The sequence below is a fragment of the Branchiostoma lanceolatum genome, chromosome 2, assembly GCF_035083965.1.
Source record: "Branchiostoma lanceolatum isolate klBraLanc5 chromosome 2, klBraLanc5.hap2, whole genome shotgun sequence".
Classification (NCBI taxonomy): Eukaryota; Metazoa; Chordata; class Leptocardii; order Amphioxiformes; family Branchiostomatidae; genus Branchiostoma; species Branchiostoma lanceolatum.
Window position 1 is genome coordinate 8,512,862 of NC_089723.1, and position 12,999 is coordinate 8,525,860.

The following is a 12,999-nucleotide window of genomic DNA, read 5'->3' on the forward strand; positions in this document are numbered from 1 at the left end:
GTGATCGAACCTAAGAAATCACTTATTCGGCTGCAAACTTAACCTAAACCAAAAACATGTTAATACGCACCTCATGCGGGCCGGGCTTGTAGTGTGACAGGGGCTTAAGCTGCCTACATGCCCCAAATCCCGACAATCTATTCGCCCTTTCTTGAGTAATTCTCGTCCACAATTTTCAACAAAAACGCCAAGGCAGTTCCAGGACAAGCTGCTAGGAGACTCACACTCACTCCACATATTCTTCCCGGCCCCCAAATCACTCTGCCACTCAAAGTATGTACCCGTTTATATTGAAGAATCTGCTTATCATCACAGCCAGGAAAATGCAATATGGTCCGACAGCAATTAAGTTACCTGCCATTTTTATACAGAGTTGTAAATTCCGTGGTATTGGAATCCATTCGGTATGTTTTAAGAGGCCTTTTCATGTAGCAACAGCTTTATAGTGCTTCTAATTTGATTCCAACATAGAAAATTCCGTTCAATTTCTTTCATTTATTCATACCCTTTAAAATGGCCTACTTCCACAACTGAAAGAAGCTTGAATGGATGTTATTAGCCCATCTTGCGGACGGCACTCAAGGATCATTACATGCGGCGTACCAATGAATGTGTGCGGTTTGTTTGACTTGTTGCCATGGCTCCCACTATAGAGATGGTGGAGATTTGATTTATCTACGTGTCCGCAATAGAGGGAACATGGTAACTGCCGTGGATACGACATTAAAGGGTATAAAAAATTGTACTAAAAAGAAAATGATTGTTTTTAAAGGTAGAGGCCATTTCGCTTACAATGATGAATAATTAGGTTAATTCTAGTTTTTTTTCTTTTCTTCCACGATTGAGTTGCGATTATGTTTTATAATAAAAACACGGCTGGCCCCCACGTGTGTGTGTGTGTGTGTGCGTGTGTGTGTGTTTGTGTGCGTGTGTGTGTGTGTGTGTGTGTGTGTGTGTGTGTGTGTGTGTGTGTGTGTGTGCGCGCGCGCGCGAGCGCGTTTGTGCTTTATTTCAATTTCAGTTGGACGTTAGGTACCGGATGGATACCCTCTAAAAATACTGGATATTACAGAATACAACAACAACTTGTTATAGGATGAAAACTTAATTAAAATGTCTATCCATCTTCTTACGAATCAAAAGAGGACAAAATAATGATGTCCCGTACAACTGTTTGAAAAGACATAATAGTGTTTCCAGCGTTACCAAGATGTCTTATTTCTATAATCTCCAAGCAGATATTCCAGTAACAGGCAGTTTTTCATGAGCCGAAACACCGACCCCCACAAACACTAGTGTACAAAGCGTACAGCCAGGAGTTCGCTACCCCCAGACCCCGGGGAAGACCACCGAAGAGATGGAAAGACCAAAAGACCAAATTGTGAAGGACACGGGCTTAAACAGTCGGGAAGCAGAGGCTAGGGCAAGGGACAGGACTGCTTGGAGGATCCTCCTGGAAAGCAAGGGGCCAGTTTCTGGCCTGAGCACATAGGCAGGTAGGCAGGCAGGTGGCAAAAGGATATTGTCTCTGTTCATGGATACAGTAGATCTACTTGGATACTATTATTCATATTCCTGCTGAGGCAAATATTTCTAAATTTTCAAGCATCTATTTTAGCAAAAAGGATAATTTTGGAGTGTTTTGTACATTGGAGCGAAAAGGCCTGCTTTCTTCCGCTTTTTAAGAAATTGGAGACCTCACGCACACCTCAAATGTGGTCTCAAATGTTTTAAAGAGTGTGTTTGATAATACCAGTTTGCCGTATATTCCTTTGAAGTTTACCCGTATGTTGTAAACATACTATATAAGAGACCGATACTAGAAGTGTTGTGTTTCCTAAGGTTGATAGCTTGCGAATCCACGACTTATTCTTTCCAGATAGATCAAACAGGGTTTTTTTTTTCCACAGCTACATTTGCCTTTCGGCCATTTTGATTACCTCCGCCAAGAAGCTTACTTTGTCGTGTCGGTGTTGTTTGTGGTGGTGTTTGTGGTTGGGTGTGTTTTTTTTGCTTGTTTGCGTAGAAAAACCTTTGTTGGATCCGTTGGCATGTGTGGTGGCCGCCATCTTGAATTGTGACGTCACAGGGTCGCCATACCATGATATTGGGGGGGGGGGGGGGGGGTCGCTAGCGTTCTCTCTATTTCAACAAATTAGCACACAACTATTACACATTCAACTCAAATAAATAAAAAATCAATACCAATTCATATTTATAAAAAGACCCCATAATCGCTAAACTAACATAGCAAACCTGAACTATATGTGGCACAAATATTTAACTCTAGTTTGTTTGTTTGTTTGTATTGCATTCCCGGCAAACCGCCTCATGTAACATACCGAGTTTGCACTGAAGAGTGCAAGCTGTTTACATAGACAGATTTATTTGATCCACTCATCAGCATATAACTCGAGAAGTTGCGGATGGATCTTTATGACATTTGATAGGTGGTTAGAGGTCGGTGCAATGGCCGAGTGGGTAGAGTGCTCGCCTTGCATACGGTAGGTCGTGAGTTCGAACCCCGGCCGGGTCATACCAAAGACTCTAAAAATGGTACCTACTACTTTCTCTGCTTAGCACTCGGGAAAGAGTATGGCAGTTAAACACACACCACTAGTACCTGTGGACTAGCCCCCTGTTGTAGTGACTTGCACAAAGTTGTGGCCCAAGCTTTGGTACCGGAGATGGGCACCGCCTTATGCACCTTTCGGTGCGGTAGGACTTTAACTTTAACTAGAGGTCGACAAAATATCTATACGACGTCAGTTATCTGAATCTATATAGCCGGTATAACCGCTATTCTACGCAACACACCAGCTTCGCAGGCACGCGGTGTGGCGGCAGCTGGTTATATTACACTGAATAACATATCACACCAAACCATCACCACGCCCCATGGCCTCATAAAATCCATTGGACTACCTTTACCTTTACCTACCTTATACTGACTTCAGGGGAGGGACCAGCTAATAGAGTTGCGCAGTAGAGTGCACGCTGCATACCAGTTAGTATTTTGCTAAAAATAATTTTTTTCCTGGTCAAATGTTGGTCAGAATTGTACAGTTTTCTGCTAGGGAGGACAGAAGAATGTGAATTTAAAAATCTGGCCAAAATAGGTGATTTTTGTCATGTTTTGATCTCGTATTGACCTCTGAACCCTTATCTTATGGTTGGACTGATATATTAGGATGGGGGTGAAAACCTGGTCTCATCTGAAACTTCTGTCTTTAGCTCGTTAAAGACAGTCCATTTAGAGGTCCCTCCCCTTCATCAATGTTTCCCTGTAAGCAGGCAGTTGGGTTTACCATTGGACCCGTCTAACAATCAGATCTTATTCACCCATTTTGCGTCTTTCTACCTCAAAATTTATCTCAAGATGCACACCAGTTCTTATCCACCAGCCATGAAAAGATACCAAGTCAGCTGTATTATTCTCTCAGACGTGCGACTCGCACCAGGGTAGCTTTCCCATATCTTCCTCCATCAATGAAGCGCCTGGCATTTGGAACATATCCTCGGTGTCATTCGATTACTACCGGGGCTTCTACACTCGCCACCTTGAAAAAAAAAATCGATTTTCGTTTTTCAGGGTAGCGAGTGTAGGAGCAGTCCAAAGCGTGGGATGTTTTTCACAGCCGCCTCCGGTTCTTTATGATTATGAACCTGCTATGTAGCTCATGGCAGCTTTTTAGAGGAGTAGATTTTTGTTTAAATCTTTAGAATGTGACTGAAGCCTTACCCTTCATTAGAATTAATCCGCCGGGTAACATAAATCCGCCACTGTTGAAAAACAGTGGGTTTGAGAGATCTCTAGTGCAGCACACCCCCCCCAGGTATGCACAGTTTAGATATACAGGAGTGCATCATACTTGGAGACGTAAGCCTTGGACGTATCTTTCCAGGGTGGGTGAATTATGTATCCTGGTGGAATTATGTAAGCAGCCGTTACCACTGATACCACACATACATGTACTTTCATGTTGTCATGTCGCCATGTTATGCTAGAGCGCGTTTTGGAAAATGCAAATAAGTGACCAAGTCTTCAACAACTGTTCAACTCTACACTAATATATACGACGATCTTGTTTCACCTCTTAGACACAGTAAATTCAGTCAAAGACTCAGTACGCTCCATTTAAGGTATGGTAGCACATTAGCAGAGATTATGGGATCTAACATGAAGAATTTGGAAAAGGTCGAATGGATCCGGCATATGTATTGTACAAGTAAAACAAGGCGATGTAAACTGCACTTCAAGGACGTACATGGTTTCCACACAGAAATTACAGTTTGACACTTCGAACACTGTAATATGACATGAAAATACAGGTTCATCGGCATCAATGGCGAGTGGTCGTCATGTCATGCGGATTAATGTTGTTTGGATGTGTCCAGAACAAAGATTTACATACATAAAGAATAAGATGTTCCCTTGGGAACGATGAGCTTAGAATGGTCTCTGATAAACCCAAACCAATTACGTGTTGATAAATAAGAGCGTACAGTGTATATGCTTTCTGAGTGAGTCGGGCGGCTATCAATTTGTTGGAAATGGTAGGGCTAATAGGATATTTCATGTAGAGTATGTCGACTTATGAGATTATGTTCGCTGCAAATACTCCGCGAGCGCTTGGAAAACAGAGCCTGCCTGCTACACGGATTTGGCTCTTAGACTATCACCTTTGGGTAAGAGAACTCCAATTCTTGGCCTGTGTTTTCTCTTTCATGTAAGCACACAGCATGCGATGTGGAAATGTAATACCAAACTAATAGTCAAAGTTGGCAGGGCTACTAAATAGGGGATATTCTCGACCTGTCCTTGGTGCTGAACAGAAAGTCAAGTAAGTGGTGCGTTGGTTTAACAAGCTATTTGGGGAGGATATTTCGGGATAATTTGAAGGCAGAAGCGGTGATTTCGGCCACAAAGAGCTAATTTGCGCCACTGTACGTGGGCTATACAAGATGATCACTACCCTCGAACATTGGCGAACATCACACTGTGATTTGGGCTGTTTTTGTTACAATGAAGAAAGGCAGAATCGACCGCTGACATACATATTAGACCACACAGACTGTTTTAGTCTGAGGAATTGTATGGAAGGCGTCCGTTCCATAAAATGTCCAGTCGTTTGCTAGTTCAGACCTTTGTAGTGCGTATCTGGTGGCACATAGGGCAGCAAGTTCCCCTGCTGTTTTTTTTTTTCAGAAACAGGGTATATTTCTACAGGGAGGGGTTGCTAGCCTTTCCTATTTACCATACTCGAGGCGCCTCCTCAAAACTCGGTAGACCCCCATTTTACAAGACGGGTGCAGCCCCAACTGAAATGTCCCGATCCCAGGATTGAACCGGTATTTTCCAGTTACCAACAAATTGGAACCAGGAGCTCAACTGTGAGGCTGCTACCAGTTGAGCTACATGGACATCGAGTTCCATAATGCACAAGCGCTTGTTTTGCTTGCCGATCCCTTCGTCCGCAGCTGCGGACCGGTAAAAGCAATCATCGATCCCGTCCCTTACAAACTTAAGGGTCACCTGTTGCCCGTGAATGTCCATTTCTTTCCAAATACACTTTCCTCTACTTGTTGCTTTTAGTCGATTTTTCTGTGTTTTTTTTACACACATTTTGTTGAGGCGTGGAACTTTGAAACCATAAAAAAACTCACCTGAACCGTCGCGGTCGTTTTGCATAAAAGAATATCACTTATATCACACGCAAATAAACCATTTCTTTTAACACTAAACGAAGGGTGTCTGGAGAGGATATTAAGTAATTACCTACCTCATATCCTTTGGAAGTACCTCGGGAAGGAAGAAAATCTTTTCCTTATGAAGAAGCCGGGAAGCGAGAGTAGAGGCGCGGTAGTCCGAAGGAGATCTCACCTGCAGATGTCCGTTACGAAAGATGGCTTCAGCCAAACGCCGGTCGCTTTGTCATTCTTCCTTGCCATTGGTCTATTTTAAAAGGGGAGGCAGGCGTAACCGTAAAATGGTTAGACGTCATCATGTCTAAATTAAATACCTCTCCCTAGCGATATAACATTACAAACAAGCATTTCTTCCGGTATACTGTCATGCTTTCTACAATACATCTAAGAAAAATTCATATGGAATGCTAAACAGAATACAGCAAATTGATAAGAAAACTGAAGTGTGTACGTGACAGAAAGGCGGGAGAGAAGGATCGCATTGGGAGGAGCCATGTTTATTGCATGTCGACTAGATAAAACACAAGGTTTCATTTCAAGTGACACTAAGATTAGAAAAGGTAATGAGTTGAAGAAACATATTTCATTGGGAACTTTGATTTCCCTAGCCCTTGATATACCTAATTGGTCGACTGGAGCTGTAGATTCTGATCGAGTCGCGTCACAAGCTTTAAAGGCACCCAGAGTATCTTATTAGGCTTGAAAACTGGAAATAATCTAGTTGCTGTAATCTGTATGAAAATGACAATTAATGCCACTGTTTACCAAATTTGCGTGCGGATTTCTTATCAAAAGTGCTCAAAATCGGCACAAAAATAATAAGCTACATGGTGATCTTTTAGTTTCACGCGCCTAGTGTAAATAGACTGACACCATAGCCCCACCCACCTCCGTCAAAACGTAGAAATGCAAAATTAAAACATAAAATTGCAAATATTTGCCGGACATGCGGTCGTGTCACTAGGAGCTTTAACAAGCTTTTAGTCTTCTTATAGTGGATCACAAGAGTCGCGAATATCTCAGGATAATCTTTCTTGTTGCTATGCCAGAACGATTTACCAAAATGACAAATTTGAAACAGAGCTCGCACAGCAGGCGTCCTTGATATTACTAGTACTGCCTTTACCAGGAAGGATATGTTGTCGGTTCCGTTTGTTTGTGGATTGACAGTATAAGGCCACAGCAAGTAATTTTTCTGGATGACATCAGCGCGCTCATTAAATTTCGTCCGATTTCGAAAAAAAAAAAAAAATTCATTGCCCTCCGACGGCGAACAGTTCAATGTGGAAAGTCTAAGGTGTTTCATTGCATATGAATACCCAGTGTAGTTCTTGCTCATGATGGTATAACAAGCTGTTTTCTGCATTTGTTCCAGTTAATTGAGCTGTATACACATCTTCAACTTCAAGGACAGTTTAATGTTGACAGTCTAAGATGTTTCATTGCATATGAATGCCCATGATGGTATAACAAGCTGCTTTCTGCGTTTGTTCTAGTTAATTGAGCTGTATACACATCTTCAAGGATAGTTTAATGTGGACAGTCTAAGGTGTTTCATTGCATATGAATACCCAGTGTCGTTACTGCCCTTGATGGTATAATAACAAGCTGTTTTCTTAATTTGTTCTAGCAAGGACATTATATGAATGAATGAGCTTTATTGCTCAACAATCGCACATGGTACAATGTATGGCATCAAATCAACAATACTAAAGGCTAAACTATCCTACAATTTTAAGTTACAATATAGTCATGTATGGGTAATCCTGTCTCGCTTTTGGAATAATTTATGGAGGAATTGACCTATGTAGATGGACATAGGAGTCGGACATGACAACAGTACATGGAAAATATCGCTCTGTGTACCAGATAGGGTGAAGTTTGTCTTAGTAGTAATTGTCTGTAACATCGCATCTCTCTCTTTACTATAAGCATGGACAATTCATCACAAAATGACATTCATTTTCAATATTTTCATTACATGTAGGACACAATCTCTGAGTGGCTGGTGTGTTGTGATGTCCGGATCCGCCCTTTTCAATTTCTAAGCAATGTGCACTGTAAAACCTCATTGGTTGAATACGGGAATAAAAGACCTGTTGGTTGTGATATCATGTTTTGTCACCTCAATGCTTGTTTGACAAGATTTACGATCTAAAAATTTTAAAACATCGGAATTTTTTTTGCCTGTCTTGTTTTTTTTTCGCCCTGTCTCATTATTTTTGGAGTCTGCGGAGGATGTTATCCATAAAATTTACTTGCTGTGGCCTAACTTGAAAACTTGTGGATCGATCTTTATGACAGGTAGGTGGGTAGGTGTCCGAAAAACAAAGGGTTAAATTATGGGCGACTTTTGTATGGTACTGCAGCGGAGCTTCCGGTTTTTGTATCTCATATTCTGGACGAGCAAATTTTAGGCGACAGACAGCTTTTGGGCTAAGAATTTAGAAGTATGGATCTAGGTCACCCTAACAACGCTTTTGTTGGAGACTTTAGAAAAGGTTAACTAACTCAAAATGGAGTTTCGTGATCTTTAGACAGTACACTGTAAGTAGCAGTATTACTGACCGATTCCGTCTGAGCGAGAATATCTGACATTTGAGATTCTAGGTGAAGTGATTCGTGACGCTAATGGCTTGTTTAACGCTAGGCCGGTAATACTTAAACTCTACAGAGAGCTTCCGGAATCACTCTTGTATGGCCGAGACGGTTCCTTGGTACAATGTGCTGATGAGAAGTAACCTTTAACGTTTAGATTAAAGGCATCCAGAGCATTTTATGAGGCTTGAAACTTGAATTAAAAAACTTCAATTTCTAGTCATTCCTACTCAAAGTTGACATATTCAAGGTATCATGAATTTGTAGTGGAGAGGTCACTGCAAAAAGTGCAAAAATAAAATACTAAGATTAAAGGCACCCAGAGCATTTTATGAGGCTTGAAACTTGAATAAAAAACTCCAGTCATTCCTATACATAGTAAGTTTCAATAACACTATACCATTACATATCGACAGTAAAGGAGCAAAGATAAATGTCGTTGTAAAGTGAGAACTGATGGAAAATCTAATCCCTAATAGACTGATCCTGACTATCCATCACAATTTGCGGTTAGACAAATGAGAGAGTGACTGCATGTCCGTCAAATATTTGCATTTTTATGTTTTAACTTTGCATTTCTACGTTTTGACGGAGGTGGGCGGGGCTATGGTCGGTCTATTTACACTAGGCGCGTGAAACTAAAAGATCACCATGAAGCTTATCTTTGTGCAGCTTTTGAGCACTTATATAAGAAATCTGCACACAAATGTGGTAAACAGTGGCATTAAATGTCGATTTCATCAAGATTACAGCAACTAGAATATTTCCAGTTTTCAAGCCTCATGAAATGCTCTGAGTGCCTTTAACGTTTAGATTAGAAGCACTCGAAACGCGAACGTCCAGATGAACATTTCAATTCCGGGCCTTTCATACGCACCTGTGCCCAAGGTCCATGGCAGCTGCGCAGTGCCAACTATATCATACTCAACAAATATTAAAACTAGAGGTCAATGACCCCATAGTTTTTCCAAGCAGTATCATCAGTCAGGCCATGTTGATTTGATTATATGGATGACATCCTCTGGGAACCACAAAACTGATGCGAGCGTGCGAATAAAAAAAAAGTTTTTAAAAAAACACACGCACACACACATACACCGTGACAAAACACACACAAACACATACACACAGACACACACACACATACATACACACATACACCGTGACAAAACACACACAAATACATATACAAACACATACACACAAACACACACACACATACACATACACACACACACACACACACACACATACACACACAACCATGCTGGTTTATTCCAAAGAACCTTCCAAATACTTTGTGGAATTTGATTACATGGCATTCAACTGTGAAGCAGTTCCAGTCACAGCGCGGCCTTTCAAGCTGGAAAGGGCACCGAAGACATCAATGAACATACCTCTCAACAGGCGGACTTTGAAGACGTCAATGGAAAATGTCTCACCCTTTGGCAATTCAAATACCAGATGAGCATGATGTACATATATAATACAGCACAGTGTAATAATGGATTATATATTCAATGTTCAAACTTGTCTATGTATACGCCAAAAATAGTTACTCAAGCAACTGGATAATTTTTTTTTTCTGTTTCATGCCGATATTGCATCTAGCAGATATCCCTAAATATCCTGTGTTTAAAAATCTCGGATATATGTTACCCTGCGGATTTAGGTGGAAAAAAATAGCGATACCGTTAAAATGTCAGACTTCAAGGGTCAATTTCACGATTTGAAAACACATTGAACTTGTTCTTTTCTTAATGAAATAGTTTTATAATATTCCAGGGCTGCGGTGGATGGATCATTCCTTGACAAAGACCGATGTCGTACGGTCGAAAATTTGGTTAAGTCCAATTTTTTGTGTTGGAAATTACAGTTTAAACTCGTTTAAGAATGTCTTCCTGTAGCATACTCTTGTAGCAGCTAGACAATGATTATATCAATTTCGACCTCTTCAAGTCATCCCTTTTCATTTTAGTTTCTCCTTCCTCCTCTTCATCTTCTTCTTCTTCTTCAAGCAAATAAGGTCAATGACCTGGACCAGACAGCTGTCACCATGGTTACTGGAGGTGTAGCAGACACCCTGTGGTGTTCGGTTACACTATGATGCAAGTGGCAGGACAAAGCTGAAGGGGCTGGTCACCATATACATGAATGTGTTTTTGAGTAAGAATAAACAGAGCAGTAGTTTGTTAGACTAAATGTTAGGGTAAGAATCATATACATGTATTTCTTTGCAAATGTTACATTTCTAGTTTCCTTTCTTTTGGACAGCCCATCGTCACTTTGACACATGCGTGTATGTTGATATTTCGGTAGCCTAGATTTTTCCAACAAAGTGCGGGGCTTTACCATTAATCACGAGTGACCTACTTTGTAGCACCTGGACACGACTTAAGAGACTATGAAGTAACTAAACTATTGCTTAGTCACATCTGGATCTGACCGAAGCGTGGCTTTAGTGTTCCATCTACGAAATTCGTGATCAAACGCTCGAAACATCTAGACTGTACACGGGGTAGGAATCACTAAAGCCCCCGTCAAAAATAAGAAATTCAGCTCGGCCGATGTGTTGGCGACCTTCAAATGTGCATTTTCGGCTGAAGTACGGCCGACATCCTGTCAATTACGTGGGCTTTGGGCGATTTTTAGAAATAAAAGTTGATCCAGATATTGGCCTTTTACCAGGTTAGTCGATACTGACTTCGTCCATGTCCAAAAGATGGTACCATCTCATGGGCAATTTTTAGTTTTTAGTGTTCGACGGACGTACCCGAGATTTTCATTGGAAAATACGGTCGACGCTCGGGCGATTTTGAAATTCGGCGAGCGTCGGGCGATCTACAAAGTAGGCCGACGCTCGCATGAATCGTAACGCCGGCTTAAGCACATCCCAAAAATAGGCGCAACAAATGTCGGAAAACAAGGATTTAATGGAAAAATCAGGCAAGGATATGAAATATACGTCAAAATAGCCAGCTAGGAAAATTTGATTCACTCAATATCAGCACTTAATATGTTTGCGCCGAGAATGGTAAATTACGTTTGATTGGCTCCCCTGTGGCATTGGTAACGGCCACATGTTTTTAAACGGTTGATTGATATGACGCGTGAACTGGGCGACCAATGAAAAGAATTACATCTACCTGTAACGTTATATACTACTATTAATAAGAATAAACTTTATTGTACAGTCATGCCCTATCAGGCTAAGTACAGGCATACAAAAGTCGTGGTAAAGTACATAAAATGGCACTAACAAAACTTCTACTACTCATCTAAAACATTGGTTCTAAAACTACTCTAATGTGTAGGTTCGGCTTCTTCTCGCCTCTTTGTGATGTTAAAGATATAGGTTAAGATGGATTTGTTTGATATAGTATGGTCAGAACGCATAATTGAATTTTACAATACTAGACATAGATTGAAAGTGTGGGATAAGAGACTGACGTAACAATGAAAACCTAGCCTCTACCAGGCTCCACAGGTCGCTGAAAAAATCGTAGAAATTGGCCAAATTGGCCAGAGAAGTTAGTCCGCGAAAGAAGTTACAGCTCGTGGATGGATTTTGGACCCTCTGTCAGTAGCCGATTCCCTTTTGTTTGTTTGTTTGTTTGTTTGTATTGCATACCCGGTAAACCGCATGAAGGCGTAACGCACCGGGTTTGTACTGAAGAGTACAAGCTGCATATCCGGACAGATTTATATGATCCACACACACCGGGAAGGACCCCTACTCTTTTCGATAAGTGTGTTGGGTTCTTTAAAGGCACCCAGAACATTTTATGTGGCTTGAAAACTGGAAATATTCTAGTTGCTGTAATCTTTTTGAAATTGACATTTAATGCCACTGTTTACCACCTTTGCGTGTGGATTTCCTATCAAAAGTGCTCAAAAGCGGCACAAAAAAGTAAGCTACATGGTGATCTTTTATTTTCACACGCCTAGTGTAAATAGACCGATACCATAGCCCCGCCCACCTCCGTCAAAACGTAGAAATGCAAAATCAAAACATAAAAATGCAAATATTTGACGGACATGCAGTCACTCTCTCATTGGTCGAACCGCTAATTGTGATGGACAGTCAGAATCAGTCTATTAGGGCTTGGATTTTCTATCAGTTCTCCCACACAACGACATCGTATCTTTGCTCCGTTAATGTGGATATGTAATGGTATAGTGTTATTGAACCTTACTATGTATAGAAATGACTAGAAATTGGAGTTTTTTTAATTCAAGTTTCAAGCCTCATAAAACGCTCTGGATGCCTTTAACGTGCTTGAGGTGTGGCTCTCCTCAAACACGGGACCTCCATTTAACGTCCTATCCGAGGGACGTCCCTAACCGAAGGTACTCATTTTCACCTGAGCAAAGTGGGGAAAGGGGGGGGGGGGGGTATGTGTCTACTTGTGTCTACTCATCTTCTGCAAAACTGCAAAGGTCGCCGGGAAGCTATCAGCCAATCAGGTTACGTCTTAAAAGTGCCATGGGCACACGCAAAGGTGGTAACGTTTTCCCAAGGGCACAACGTCAACGGGACAAATCAGGGAACCCCGGATTCGAACCCGGTATCTCTGGGTTCTGGGGCCAAACACCCTGCCACTACGCCACCGCGACACCGCTCTAATGGCGAAAAATATAAGGATTTACATCTAGGCGTAGTGGCAGGGTGTTTGGCCCCAGAACCCAGAG